Genomic DNA, 16,710 nt, shown 5'->3' with positions numbered 1-16,710 from the left:
GTAGGGTGATTATAAAAGTTTAGTTCATTGTTATGGTGTCCTAGAATGGTCTCATAATGATGAATCTTGATGCATTATGTGTTAATTGGGAGAATAGATATGTCGAAAAATTTTCATAAAATAATTCGTCGAACAGAGCGGACACGGACCCAGACACGGAGGCAGGCACGGGGTCCGTGCCTTCTTATTTCATCACAACAATTTTTAAGCGCACGGACACGGACCATGATACGGACCTAGGGACGAGGTCCGTGTACCTTCAAATTTTAGGTATATTCTTTTATTATTTAAGGTTTGATTTGAGGTTTTATGCTATGGTTTAATATGATGTTTTACAAGGTTATGTCATGGGAAATTATAGAATGTTCTAAGAATTTATTTAGCTTGGGATTAAGCATGACATTTACGTTTAAGTTGTACAAGTTAAGTTTATGTATTCATATCAGTATGTTGCGGCAACGACCCGATTGACATCCAACGAATCCCTCAACACCAAGTAAGTATATATGACGTGCAAAGAAAATATTTGAAGTTTTTGAGGTATGCTAAATGTCTTGTGACCAAAAGTGAATGGGTTTGGAAGTCGGTGAACATGGCCGAGGACCTCTCCGCCCCGTTAAATTATGAACGGGTTTGAAGTTAGGATTGGAAAACGTTAAATTATGAACGGGGACCAATCCGCCCGTTAAATTATGAACGGGTTAGATCGTGGTTGTGAAGCGTTAAATTATGAACGTGGATCAACTGGCCTGTTAAATTATGAACAGGGATCTCATGTATGTGACAGTGGATACGTCCCTGTCAGCCCAGTACTGTGGTTTGTCTGATCAGGCGTTTATTATGTATGGGTCACTTGCTTTGAAACATCCTCTACGAAAAATGATGAAGTCATGTATGTTTTAGTATGCTCAAGTATGCAGTTATGATTATGAAAGTTTCACGCTATGGCACGTCTATTTATGTATGCAAGTTCAAGTTTATTATGCAAGCTCAAGTTTCAAGTTATGTACGTTCTATTTTTAAGATGCATGCGATTTTATTATGTAGTACTCGTTATCCCAGTTTATACGTGTTGAATCTTTAGACTCACTAGACTTGATCGATGCAGGTGAGTATGTTGATGAGGAGACGGGAGGTGGCGACCAAGGGGCAGGCTTGGACTGAGCGGGAGGCTAGACCCGAGGACCGCATACGCTATTTTAAGATTTTAAGAAAATACATTTATACTCTGATTTTATGATCGGGTTGGGAGACTTTTTGAGACAGCTTCTCTTTTAGCAAATTTTCATTGTGATGGTTGATTTCAAAGATATTTTATGAATGATGAGTGACGACCGTGTGGATGTTTTTATTTAAGAAATTTTTTAATTTTTCCGCAAATTTTAAGTTTGAAAAGTACGGTTCGTTACACTATCGACACTAAACGACCTATCAAATAACAACCCAACAGCATACTAAGCATACCTAGACGCAGCAACGATCACCCGTCGATCCCCAACGAAGCCTGCAACCATAAAATTTCAAGAACGCATCAATACATAATTTTCTTAAAAACGCAGTTTGAGCAGTCCCACGAAAAATGCCATGACTCACTCAATTTTCGTCCAAAAATTTCGAATTTTATATCACATCGAAGGTATCGAAAAGTTCTACAACTTTGTAGTTGAAAGTTTTCTCAAATTCCCGACGGAAAAATCGCAGTTTCGAGAAGAACAGAGAAAAACGAGTTTTAGATCTAAAATTCTTCCTTCAAAATCGAACCCTGCAAATAACCGCTCAAACTACTACACTTCATACATGGATTTACGCATAAAAACAACGCAACACATACTATGAAATGATCGATACATCAAGAACAGAATATACGTGCCTTTTTATAATTAAATTTTCCGAACCGGCGATACCGAAGCAGAAACAGAGCGAGGCTTGATCCGGGTCGATCGTGGAACGATTTTTTGAAGAAAACTCAACATAACTTTGCTGGAAATTTAGAAGGGAAGGGGCGGCTGCTTATGCTTGAGGAACCCTAGGTTTTTCTCTTCTAAAATTTATGAGAATGAATGTGTATGTGTGTGGGTGTGAAATATCGTGTATGTGTGTGGGTGTAAGAGTGTGTGCGTGAGTTTTGGGGGTAATTAGGGGGGATAATATAGCTTAATTACATAATTAGCAAGTTAAATCAAAGGCTAAATAAATGCCACATAAAATGTTAATCAAAATGCTAATGAAATACTAACATACTATTACTTTTAATAAAATCTCCTAATTTAAAATAAAATACACAAGTGTCATATCTTTAAAGGTTTTAAAATTCTAAAATCACTAAATAAATAAATTAGGCTTTAAAATTACTAAACTAAATAAATTATTTAAAATGCCCCATCCTTAGCTTAAAATAAAATACCGCATTAAAATTTCCAAAATCGTCGCCGGTCTCTATTCCTCGATCCCGCCTCGAAAAATCGCCTGAAATATAAAACTCAAGGAAAACGTTTTAATGTGCATCATATAATAATTTAAAATAATGCAAATTTATAGATAATGAATTAAAACACAAATTAATGAAATAAACATGCATTAAAACCATTTAATAAAATACCTGAGGAATTTAATAACTTGCACGCACGTGGTTCATTTGGACTTCAAATTTTCGAGACGTCACAATCTATCCCCCTTAATTTGAATTTCGTCCTCGAAATTCGCTTATTCTCGATAATACGAAAGTTAGATTCTTAATTCTAGTATCCCAAAGATCCACGCTACCGCTGCGCTACTCTGAATAAAATTAAGTCTTATGTTGTCCTTACGTCTCTTCAATCCTAATTAAATTGCCTTCCAAAAACCTCGTTTGCGAATCACAACTTAAAACGACTTATGATAACTTAGTTTACTTTACTACGATCTCGAATTATGACATTTCTCGTCGTTCCCAATATTAGAAATGGAGGTTCAAACTTATCGTATCTTACCTTCTTTATACTATACCTGTAATTTCAACGACCTATTACATTAGCATTTATGCAGTTCAACTTAAGAACTCTTAGCATCAAAGGTTACTGATCAACTTCTATCCTCGGCGATACACTTAAAAGTTAAATCTTATCTCAACTCCATAGTAATATCAGCCCAATATCCTTGAATTGAATCGTTATCTTACGACACCAACCTTACGTAATTTAGTTATTTACAAGTACATCCCAATTACAAAATTGCTGCAAGTCTTATATTTGAGTAGTGTTAATCCATAAAACCCAAGATATCCAATACCAATCTTCTACCTGTTAGATAAAATCTTTCTAACCTCAATTACATGTTTAAACTATTTTCTTCCCAATTACAATATAGTTGAGGCCTATGACATTGAACTTTTCTCATTGAAACAAACGTCGCATTCTTAAGTATCCTCAATACTTAATTAATTCTAGCGCATAAAACTTAATAAGTTATCCCATAGTAACTTTAGACTAACTCTAATAAATCAAATTCACTTATAAACCATGGCGTTCTAGAATCCCCATGTCAAGATTTTAGATTTCTTACTCGATAAAAACCTTAATATTCGTCCATTGATAATCCATGTTGAACGCAACTAATCCCCTTTTGTTTTTATTTCACCCAAAACCTCCGTATGAACACCCATATCCGTACATTTGCAATTCAAACTTACGCAACCCAAATAGTTTTGGATAACATAATTCCAAACACACACGTTTACTTATTCCCAAGTTGCTTAATGGATTACAAAATTTCCTCAAGACAAGGCGTCTACCTCAATCCTTACATGAATCTATAGAGTAACCTAACCATCAATCATCGTCAACTTTCTAGAAAAATCAAATTCCAATAAAAGTATAGTCCTAACTGTTAAGATCATAACTAAAACTTATGACACCTCAAACTTCAGTTCCCAACAATCTGTTATCTCAATGTCTACTCTTATAACTTAACTAACTGCTCAACTTTACCTTAAATCATCATCACATTAAATTCTTAATTTGCCACAACGTTATTTCACAAATGCTTAAATTTTCAAGTCCGAGATTGATTCTTCCAACAATGTCCTTGATTACTATTCCTTATAACATTATAACCCATATATATATAAAGGTTCTAAATATCCTTCTAGCCTAAATCACCGAAAATTCATATCATTCAAAACATTCAATTCTCACTTACCGCTAAACTAATTGCCCCAATCTCTTAAAAATTGCTAAATAAATTCCTAATTTCCTGGATAATTACTCAACCATGTCCATAATTTTGAAAATCCTACAATTACCCATAAGTCTTTGGCGTTCCTAATTCCATCTTATAGATTTTACGTAACATAAAGTTTAATAATTTTAAGCTTGTTAAACCCAAAGTCAATTTCATAACCTCGAAAAGCTACTGATCTTACTCAAGTGTTCCTCAAAAGTTCGAACTTAATCCTCAAAAATTATAATTTTGGCCCTACAACTCTTCTAATTCTGCATTTTAGGTCCCCATAAAATTTTCGATTTTAGCCTCATAAAACCTTAAAATCCTCGAAACTCGGAATTTAATCCCAAACGATAAATTCGAAACTAGTCTCTTAGGATTTTTATCTTTGCTCCTGAAACTATTGGTCATTACCACTAGGTCCTTAAAATTCTCAATTCGTGGAATTAAATCCTTAAATCCAGCTAGGGGGAGCATGCATCCTAAATAAATTCTATGCTTGTATACTTCCAAATATCGTCGTAGTCTCAAATAAATAAATCCTTACATGGAGTTCTCAAAAAGCAACTCAGCTAGCAACCACAAACCATCAGTAATTTCTTAGAAAATCTACAAGTCCCAAAAGAATTCGTATTTGTCAAGTTTAACTTACTACCCCCAAGTATAACATCAGTACTACAAACCAAAAATTAATATAGACAAATCAATTCCACTTTTCCAGACGCCCAAAAGTAAAATTCTTGCTCATGTCCAATTCCACCGCACCAGCATGCAAGAAAATTAAATAATTTCTCATTTCATGTCGTAACATGCATAAAATTTTTAAGGATCCAATCTCAATTCATAACGACAGATAAACCGTTACTCTAAAACGTATGTCATGTAAACATACAGTGGTTGCATTAAAATATGCACATGCTGAAATCATGAATTGAATTCTTAATACATGAAATAATTTAAAATTTTAAAACTTACAGACTTGAGGTGTGACTTCGTGAGCTTCTTCGACTGGCAGTAGGCATAACCCTTTTCAAGAACACGGCTCTGATACCAACTGTAACGTACCGTACTTTTCATACTCAAAATTTGCGGAAAAATTAAAAATTTTCTTAAATACGAAAATTAAATCAATACGGTCGTCACTACATCATCCATTCACAATAAATGTTTTGCTAAAAGAAAGGTTTTCTCAAAACGTCTCGCATCAAACATAAAATCAGAGTAATTCAACTTTTTCATAAAACTTAAACATTGCGGTCCTCGGGTTTAGCCTCCCGCTCAGTCCCAGCCTGCCCCTTGGTCGCCACCTCCTGTCTCCTCATCAACATACTCACCTGCATCGATCAAGTCTAGTGAGTCTAAAGACTCAACACGTATAAACTGGAATAACGAGTACTACGTAATAAAACCACAAGCAACTTTAAAATAGAACATACATACTTGAACTTGAATTTGCGTACTAAAACTTGAACATACGTACATAACATAGACGTGACATAACTTGAAACTTTCATAAACATTCTTGCATACTTGAACATACTTAAACATACATACTTCATCATTTTGCGTAGAAGATGTTTCAAAGCAAGTGACCCATACATAATAAACGCCTGATCAGACAAACCGCAGTACTGGGCTGACAGGGACGTTTCCACTGCCACATACATGAGATCCCCGTTCATAATTTAACGGGCTGGTTGGTCCCCGTTCATAATTTAACGCTTTCCAACCACGATCTAACCCGTTCATAATTTAACGGCGGATTGGTCCCCGTTCATAATTTAACGCTTTCCAATCCTAAACATACTTTGGTCACAAGACATTTAGCATACCTAAAAAACTTAAAATATTTTCTTTGCACGTCAACATACTTACTTGGCGTTGAGGGATTCGTTGGACTTCGACTGGGGCCGTCGCTGCTGCACATACTAACTTGAATTTGCATACTTAACTTGCATAACTTAAACGTAGAAATCATACTTACTCTCAAGTTCAATCATTACTTAGGACATTCTAGAATTTCCCATAACACGACCCTAGATAATCCTTGCACTAAACCATGACCTCAAACCCCGAAAACAACTTTCAAATCTTTCCCAAACAGTGAGTACCCGGACCCCTACCCCGGGTCCGTGTACGGGTCCGTCTAGGTGCGGTGAAGGGATACTCGGAAGAAGGAGGGAGGGGCACGGACCCCGTGCATGGGTCCGTGTCCGGGTCCGTGTACATACTGTATAAGCGTGTGGGCAGAGGAAAGAAGGCACGGACCCCGTGTCAGGGTCCGTCAAGGGGTCCGTGTAGACTCGGGTTTTGGACACTACTGAGGAACAAAGGCACGGACCCCGTGTGGGGGTCCGGGTGAGGGTCCGTGTACTCGCGGGACAAGAAAACTCACAAAAATTCTGTACATGTTTTGTTTAGCGCTCTCGACTCGATTGTACGGACTATGAGTGGACACCTCGAGACCCATCCTAGCTTGTCATAACCTTAAAACACATTCGTATAGACTCCCAAAGCAACAATGTTCACCTTACGACGCATATCATTCAAAAACGTGGCAATTGACACCGAAACGTTTCCTACGACTTTAATGTAGTAGAGTGCCTATCGACACTAAACGACCTATCAAATAACAACCCAACAGCATACTAAGCATACCTAGACGCAGCAACGATCACCCGTCGATCCCCAACGATGCCTGCAACCATAAAATCTCAAGAACGCATCAATACATAATTTTCTTAAAAACGCAGTTTGAGCAGTCCCACGAAAAACACCATGACTCACTCAATTTTCGTCCAAAAATTTCGAATTTTATATCACATCGAAGGTATCGAAAAGTTCTACAACTTTGTAGTTGAAAGTTTTCTCAAATTCCCGACGGAAAAATCGCCGTTTCGAGAAGAACAGAGAAAAACGAGTTTTAGATCTAAAATTCTTCCTTCAAAATCGAACCCTGCAAATAACCGCTCAAACTACTACACTTCATACATGGATTTACGCATAAAAACAACGCAACACATATTATGAAATGATCGATACATCAAGAACAGAATATACGTGCCTTTTGATAATTAAATTTTCCGAACCGGCGATACCGAAGCGGAAACAGAGCGAGGCTTGATCCGGGTCGATCGTGGAACGATTTTTTGAAGAAAACTCAACATAACTTTGCTGGAAATTTAGAAGGGAAGGGGCGGCTGCTTATGCTTGAGGAACCCTAGGTTTTTCTCTTCTAAAATTTATGAGAATGAATGTGTATGTGTGTGGGTGTGAAATATCGTGTATGTGTGTGGGTGTAAGAGTGTGTGCGTGAGTTTTGGGGGTAATTAGGGGGGATAATATAGCTTAATTACATAATTAGCAAGGTAAATCAAAGGCTAAATAAATGCCACATAAAATGTTAATCAAAATGCTAATGAAATACTAACATACTATTACTTTTAATAAAATCTCCTAATTTAAAATAAAATACACAAGTGTCATATCTTTAAAGGTTTTAAAATTCTAAAATCACTAAATAAATAAATTAGGCTTTAAAATTACTAAACTAAATAAATTATTTAAAATGCCCCATCCTTAGCTTAAAATAAAATACCGCATTAAAATTTCCAAAATTGTCGCCGGTCTCTATTCCTCGATCCCGCCTCGAAAAATCGCCTGAAATATAAAACTCAAGGAAAACGTTTTAATGTGCATCATATAATAATTTAAAATAATGCAAATTTATAGATAATGAATTAAAACACAAATTAATGAAATAAACATGCATTAAAACCATTTAATAAAATACCTGAGGAATTTAATAACTTGCACGCACGTGGTTCATTTGGACTTCAAATTTTCGAGACGCCACAATCTATCCCCCTTAATTTGAATTTCGTCCCCGAAATTCGCTTATTCTCGATAATACGAAAGTTAGATTCTTAATTCTAGTATCCCAAGGATCCACGCTACCGCTGCGCTACTCTGAATAAAATTAAGTCTTATGTTGTCCTTACGTCTCTTCAATCCTAATTAAATTGCCTTCCAAAAACCTCGTTTGCGAATCACAACTTAAAACGACTTATGATAACTTAGTTTACTTTACTACGATCTCGAATTATGACATTTCTCGTCGTTCCCAATATTAGAAATGGAGGTTCAAACTTATCGTATCTTACCTTCTTTATACTATACCTGTAATTTCAACGACCTATTACATTAGCATTTATGCAGTTCAACTTAAGAACTCTTAGCATCAAAGGTTACTGATCAACTTCTATCCTCGGCGATACACTTAAAAGTTAAATCTTATCTCAACTCCATAGTAATATCAGCCCAATATCCTTGAATTGAATCGTTATCTTACGACACCAACCTTACGTAATTTAGTTATTTACAAGTACATCCCAATTACAAAATTGCTGCAAGTCTTATATTTGAGTAGTGTTAGTCCATAAAACCCAAGATATCCAATACCAATCTTCTACCTGTTAGATAAAATCTTTCTAACCTCAATTACATGTTTAAACTATTTTCTTCCCAATTACAATATAGTTGAGGCCTATGACATTGAACTTTTCTCATTGAAACAAACGTCGCATTCTTAAGTATCCTCAATACTTAATTAATTCTAGCGCATAAAACTTAATAAGTTATCCCATAGTAACTTTAGACTAACTCTAATAAATCAAATTCACTTATAAACCATGGCGTTCTAGAATCCCCATGTCAAGATTTTAGATTTCTTACTCGATAAAAACCTTAATATTCGTCCATTGATAATCCATGTTGAACGCAACTAATCCCCTTTTGTTTTTATTTCACCCAAAACCTCCGTATGAACACCCATATCCGTACATTTGCAATTCAAACTTACGCAACCCAAATAGTTTTGGATAACATAATTCCAAACACACACGTTTACTTATTCCCAAGTTGCTTAATGGATTACAAAATTTCCTCAAGACAAGGCGTCTACCTCAATCCTTACATGAATCTATCGAGTAACCTAACCATCAATCATCGTCAACTTTCTAGAAAAATCAAATTCCAATAAAAGTATAGTCCTAACTGTTAAGATCATAACTAAAACTTATGACACCTCAAACTTCAGTTCCCAACAATCTGTTATCTCAATGTCTACTCTTATAACTTAACTAACTGCTCAACTTTACCTTAAATCATCATCACATTAAATTCTTAATTTGCCACAACGTTATTTCACAAATGCTTAAATTTTCAAGTCCGAGATTGATTCTTCCAACAATGTCCTTGATTACTATTCCTTATAACATTATAACCCATATATATATAAAGGTTCTAAATATCCTTCTAGCCTAAATCACCGAAAATTCATATCATTCAAAACATTCAATTCTCACTTACCGCTAAACTAATTGCCCCAATCTCTTAAAAATTGCTAAATAAATTCCTAATTTCCTGGATAATTACTCAACCATGTCCATAATTTTGAAAATCCTACAATTACCCATAAGTCTTTGGCGTTCCTAATTCCATCTTATAGATTTTACGTAACATAAAGTTTAATAATTTTAAACTTGTTAAACCCAAAGTCAATTTCATAACCTCGAAAAGCTACTGATCTTACTCAAGTGTTCCTCAAAAGTTCGAACTTAATCCTCAAAAATTATAATTTTGGCCCTACAACTCTTCTAATTCTGCATTTTAGGTCCCCATAAAATTTTCGATTTTAGCCTCATAAAACCTTAAAATCCTCGAAACTCGGAATTTAATCCCAAACGATAAATTCGAAACTAGTCCCTTAGGATTTTTATCTTTGCTCCTGAAACTATTGGTCATTACCACTAGGTCCTTAAAATTCTCAATTCGTGGAATTAAATCCTTAAATCCAGCTAGGGGGAGCATGCATCCTAAATAAATTCTATGCTTGTATACTTCCAAATATCGTCGTAGTCTCAAATAAATAAATCCTTACATGGAGTTCTCAAAAAGTAACTCAGCTAGCAACCACAAACCATCAGTAATTTCTTAGAAAATCTACAAGTCCCAAAAGAATTCGTATTTGTCAAGTTTAACTTACTACCCCCAAGTATAACATCAGTACTACTAACCAAAAATTAATATAGACAAATCATTTCCACTTTTCCAGACGCCCAAAAGTAAAATTCTTGCTCATGTCCAATTCCACCGCACCAGCATGCAAGAAAATTAAATAATTTCTCATTTCATTTCGTAACATGCATAAAATTTTTAAGGATCCAATCTCAATTCATAACGACAGATAAACCGGTACTCTAAAACGTATGTCATGTAAACATACAGTGGTTGCATTAAAATATGCACATGCTGAAATCATGAATTGAATTCTTAATACATGAAATAATTTAAAATTTTAAAACTTACAGACTTGAGGTGTGACTTCGTGAGCTTCTTCGACTGGCAGTAGGCATAACCCTTTTCAAGAACACGGCTCTGATACCAACTGTAACGTACCGTACTTTTCATACTCAAAATTTGCGGAAAAATTAAAAATTTTCTTAAATACGAAAATAAAATCAATACGGTCGTCACTACATCATCCATTCACAATAAATGTTTTGCTAAAAGAAAGGTTTTCTCAAAACGTCTCGCATCAGACATAAAATCAGAGTAATTCAACTTTTGCATAAAACTTAAACATTGCGGTCCTCGGGTTTAGCCTCCAGCTCAGTCCAAGCCTGCCCCTTGGTCGCCACCTCCTGTCTCCTCATCAACATACTCACCTGCATCGATCAAGTCTAGTGAGTCTAAAGACTCAACACGTATAAACTGGAATAACGAGTACTACGTAATAAAACCACAAGCAACTTTAAAATAGAACATACATACTTGAACTTGAATTTGCGTACTAAAACTTGAACATACGTACATAACATAGACGTGCCATAACTTGAAACTTTCATAAACATTCTTGCATACTTGAACATACTTAAACATACATACTTCATCATTTTGCGTAGAAGATGTTTCAAAGCAAGTGACCCATACATAATAAACGCCTGATCAGACAAACCGCAGTACTGGGCTGACAGGGACGTTTCCACTGCCACATACATGAGATCCCCGTTCATAGTTTAACGGGCTGGTTGGTCCCCGTTCATAATTTAACGCTTTCCAACCACGATCTAACCCGTTCATAATTTAACGGGCGGATTGGTCCCCGTTCATAATTTAACGCTTTCCAATCCTAAGCATACTTTGGTCACAAGACATTTAGCATACCTCAAAAACTTAAAATATTTTCTTTGCACGTCAACATACTTACTTGGCGTTGAGGGATTCGTTGGACTTCGACTGGGGCCGTCGCTGCTGCACATACTAACTTGAATTTGAATACTTAACTTGCATAACTTAAACGTAGAAATCATACTTACTCTCAAGTTCAATCATTACTTAGGACATTCTAGAATTTCCCATAACACGACCCTGGATAATCCTTGCACTAAACCATGACCTCAAACCCCGAAAACAACTTTCAAATCTTTCCCAAACAGTGAGTACTCGGACCCCTACCCCGGGTCCGTGTACGGGTCCGTCTAGGTGCGGTGAAGGGATACTCGGAAGAAGGAGGGAGGGGCACGGACCCCGTGCATGGGTCCGTGTCCGGGTCCGTGTACATACTGTATAAGCGTGTGTGCAGAGGAAAGAAGGCACGGACCCCGTGTCAGGGTCCGTCAAGGGGTCCGTGTAGACTCGGGTTTTGGACACTACTGAGGAACAAAGGCACGGACCCCGTGTGGGGGTCCGGGTGAGGGTCCGTGTACTCGCGGGACAAGAAAACTCACAAAAATTCTGTACATGTTTTGTTTAGCGCTCTCGACTCGATTGTACGGACTATGAGTGGACACCTCGAGACCCATCCTAGCTTGTCATAACCTTAAAACACATTCATATAGACTCCCAAAGCAACAATGTTCACCTTACGACGCATATCATTCAAAAACGTGGCAATTGACACCGAACGTTTCCTACGACTTTAATGTAGTTGAGTGCCTATCGACACTAAACGACCTATCAAATAACAACCCAACAGCATACTAAGCATACCTAGACGCAGCAACGATCACCCGTCGATCCCCAACGAAGCCTGCAACCATAAAATCTCAAGAACGCATCAATACATAATTTTCTTAAAAACGCAGTTTGAGCAGTCCCACGAAAAACGCCATGACTCACTCAATTTTCGTCCAAAAATTTCGAATTTTATATCAAATCGAAGGTATCAAAAAGTTCTACAACTTTGTAGTTGAAAGTTTTCTCAAATTCCCGACGGAAAAATCGCAGTTTCGAGAAGAACAGAGAAAAACGAGTTTTAGATCTAAAATTCTTCCTTCAAAATCGAACCCTGCAAATAACCGCTCAAACTACTACACTTCATACATGGATTTACGCATAAAAACAACGCAACACATACTATGAAATGATCGATACATCAAGAACAGAATATACGTGCCTTTTGATAATTAAATTTTCCGAACCGGCGATACCGAAGCGGAAACAGAGTGAGGCTTGATCCGGGTCGATCGTGGAACGATTTTTGAAGAAAACTCAACATAACATTGCTGGAAATTTAGAAGGGAAGGGGCGGCTGCTTATGCTTGAGGAACCCTAGGTTTTTCTCTTCTAAAATTTATGAGAATGAATGTGTATGTGTGTGGGTGTGAAATATCGTGTATGTGTGTGGGCGTAAGAGTGTGTGCGTGAGTTTTGGGGGTAATTAGGGGGGATAATATAGCTTAATTACATAATTAGCAAGTTAAATCAAAGGCTAAATAAATGCCACATAAAATGTTAATCAAAATGCTAATGAAATACTAACATACTATTACTTTTAATAAAATCTCCTAATTTAAAATAAAATACACAAGTGTCATATCTTTAAAGGTTTTAAAATTCTAAAATCACTAAATAAATAAATTAGGCTTTAAAATTACTAAACTAAATAAATTATTTAAAATGCCCCATCCTTAGCTTAAAATAAAATACCGCATTATAATTTCCAAAATCGTCGCCGATCTCTAATCCTCGATCCCGCCTCGAATAATCGCCTGAAATATAAAACTCAAGGAAAACGTTTTAATGTGCATCATATAATAATTTAAAATAATGCAAATTTATAGATAATGAATTAAAACACAAATTAATGAAATAAAATGCATTAAAACCATTTAATAAAATACCTGAGGAATTTAATAACTTGCACGCACGTGGTTCATTTGGACTTCAAATTTTCGAGACGTCACAATCTATCCCCCTTAATTTGAATTTCGTCCCCGAAATTCGCTCATTCTCGACAATACGAAAGTTAGATTCTTAATTCTAGTATCCCAAGGATCCACGCTACTGCTGCGCTACTCTGAATAAAATTATGTCTTATGTTGTCCTTACGTCTCTTCAATCCTAATTAAATTGCCTTCCAAAAACCTCGTTTGCGAATCACAACTTAAAACGACTTATGGTAACTTAGTTTACTTTACTACGATCTCGAATCCTAATTAAATTGCCTTCCAAAAGTTACTGATCAACTTCTATCATCGGCGATACACTTAAAAGTTAAATCTTATCTCAACTCCATAGTAATATCAGCCCAATATCCTTGAATTGAATCGTTATCTTACGACACCAACCTTACGTAATTTAGTTATTTACAAGTACATCCCAATTACAAAATTGCTGCAAGTCTTATATTTGAGTAGTGTTAATCCATAAAACCCAAGATATCCAATACCAATCTTCTACCTGTTAGATAAAATCTTTCTAACCTCAATTACATGTTTAAACTATTTTCTTCCCAATTACAGTATAGTTGAGGCCTATGACATTGAACTTTTCTCATTGAAACAAACGTCGCATTCTTAAGTATCCTCAATGCTTAATTAATTCTAGCGCATAAAACTTAATAAGTTATCCCATAGTAACTTTAGACTAACTCTAATAAATCAAATTCACTTATAAACCATGGCGTTCTAGAATCCCCATGTCAAGATTTTAGATTTCTTACTCGATAAAAACCTTAATATTCGTCCATTGATAATCCATGTTGAACGCAACTAATCCCCTTTTGTTTTTATTTCACCCAAAACCTCCGTATGAACACCCATATCCGTACATTTGCAATTCAAACTTACGCAACCCAAATAGTTTTGGATAACATAATTCCAAACACACACGTTTACTTATTCCCAAGTTGCTTAATGGATTACAAAATTTCCTCAAGACAAGGCGTCTACCTCAATCCTTACATGAATCTATCGAGTAACCTAACCATCAATCATCGTCAACTTTCTAGAAAAATCAAATTCCAATAAAAGTATAGTCCTAACTGTTAAGATCATAACTAAAACTTATGACACCTCAAACTTCAGTTCCCAACAATCTGTTATCTCAATGTCTACTCTTATAACTTAACTAACTGCTCAACTTTACCTTAAATCATCATCACATTAAATTCTTAATTTGCCACAACGTTATTTCACAAATGCTTAAATTTTCAAGTCCGAGATTGATTCTTCCAACAATGTCCTTGATTACTATTCCTTATAACATTATAACAGTCAAGATATTTTACATCGAGAGTCCGATAAAAGTTTAATTTGACCGATGTATTTATTAGAGCAATATGAGTACAAGCTTTAAAATAAAGAAAACACCACGAGGAGGATATTCTCCTGATAAATACAAAGACTGATGAGTATGATAACCAAAATAATAAAAATAACCTAGAGAAAGCCATATTCTTTTCTCTTCGAAAAATTTGATGAAGAATAATTTTTAGAGAATAAGAGAAAGTTGGAGTGATTGAAAGAGTTTGTGAGATCATATTTATAGGGCAAAAACTACCCGTTTTTACCGTTTATGATCGTTGGTGTAAAAAAAAATAAATATATGTATTTGTATAATTTTATGGTGATAATATGATGTATATAATATTAGACATGTTTAAATAATTATGTATATCATATCATATTATTATAATGAAGTGTCATAATTTATTTTTTTTAAAAATCTTATAGACTTTTATACTTGTCGTATCCCTTACCGGGAGTGTGGGATGTCGTCTTAACATCCTCCCAGGATTTATAACAAGTTTTCGAAAAATTTATTTTTATTATTTCTAATAATAACATTATATCATATATTAAATATATACACAATAAATAAATAATAGTAAAATAAATATTATTACTTTTGTTACCTTTTTCTTCTGTTTGGAGCTTGGAAAAGTATGAAGGACTTTTAGAGCTTCGTGCTGATAACGTGTTGTGAAAAAGTAAAAATTTTTGGTAAAAAGTAAAAATCTCAAACTCTCAAAATTTAACAAACTACACACTTTATAATATTTTTCTCTATACTCAATTGTGATTTTCTTCACAAATGAGAGATCTATTTATAGGAAATCTTTACAAATAATCCGAAAAGAAAATACATCATCACCTACATCATCACACACTAATTTTCAATATTTACAACTCTTATTTTCAACATTCAAATATTCAATACACACATTTTAAATATTATTTTTCAACAGAAATCTAGTTGTTTAATTAATGTGATTAATTAAGGTAACAACAATTAATTAATTAAATATTAATGAAATATATGTGATATTTGAGAAGAGTAGAGCCGTAGCTTTTCAAGATAAGGAGAATGTCTCCAGCGGCCATGAAGCTCTCGAAATTCTCCAAAAATATTCTCTCAAAATTTGGCCACTCCAAGTTTGAGGGTTGTGTCAGATTTTAGTATTCTATCTCTTCGCAAAATCTTCTATACTTTCTAGTGCAGGTTAGAAGAGGAACAAGCAATCCGGTCGTGGACCTGATTCGAAGTAGATCGAAGAACGTTCGTAGGGATTTACAACAAGAGCTACGTCCGCTAATACCGGAGTAGTTGGAGTCCAGTGATTTAATTCACCAAGGTATAATTTTAAACATCCTATGTATGTTTATGATAAAATCATACGAGCGTCCAAATACATCTTGAATGTCAAGATCTAAAATTTTTAAAACTTCCGCAGCGTTTGGGCGTGTAGAATACCCGGATCCAACGTGTGTAATACAAACTTTTGAAATGAAGATTATAAAGCGTGGATCCTCAAAACCAAAGCCATGGTATTTATTCTGATACATTTACGTCTTGTGAGTGTTCCAGAATGAATATGTCAGCCACTTCCGGCGACCTAAAACTCACCTTCTTCTTCAATTTCTCAGTTCTACTTCTGTGAAATTTTGAACTATTAGACTGCGCGTTTCCACCTTCAGTTTTCATCGATATCTCCACAGAAAAATTATCCTTAGATTCATGCAAACCTCTCTCATATTTTATTTCTGCATCAAAGGAGGGATGAACCTTTCTGCTCGAACATTGTCTAATCGCATGCAAATGATCAACACCGTGGACGCTGCCCTCGTTGAAAGCTGCTGATGAGAGAATCAAATCCTCCAAAGTTAATTCTTTATTGCAAGTGAAGTTCTCTTGCTCCTGCTGTTGGATCTTGGTTTTCTACAC

This window comes from Primulina eburnea, chromosome 8, assembly GCF_022965805.1.
Source record: "Primulina eburnea isolate SZY01 chromosome 8, ASM2296580v1, whole genome shotgun sequence".
Lineage (NCBI taxonomy): Eukaryota > Viridiplantae > Streptophyta > Magnoliopsida > Lamiales > Gesneriaceae > Primulina > Primulina eburnea.
This window is presented reverse-complemented; position numbering follows the sequence as displayed.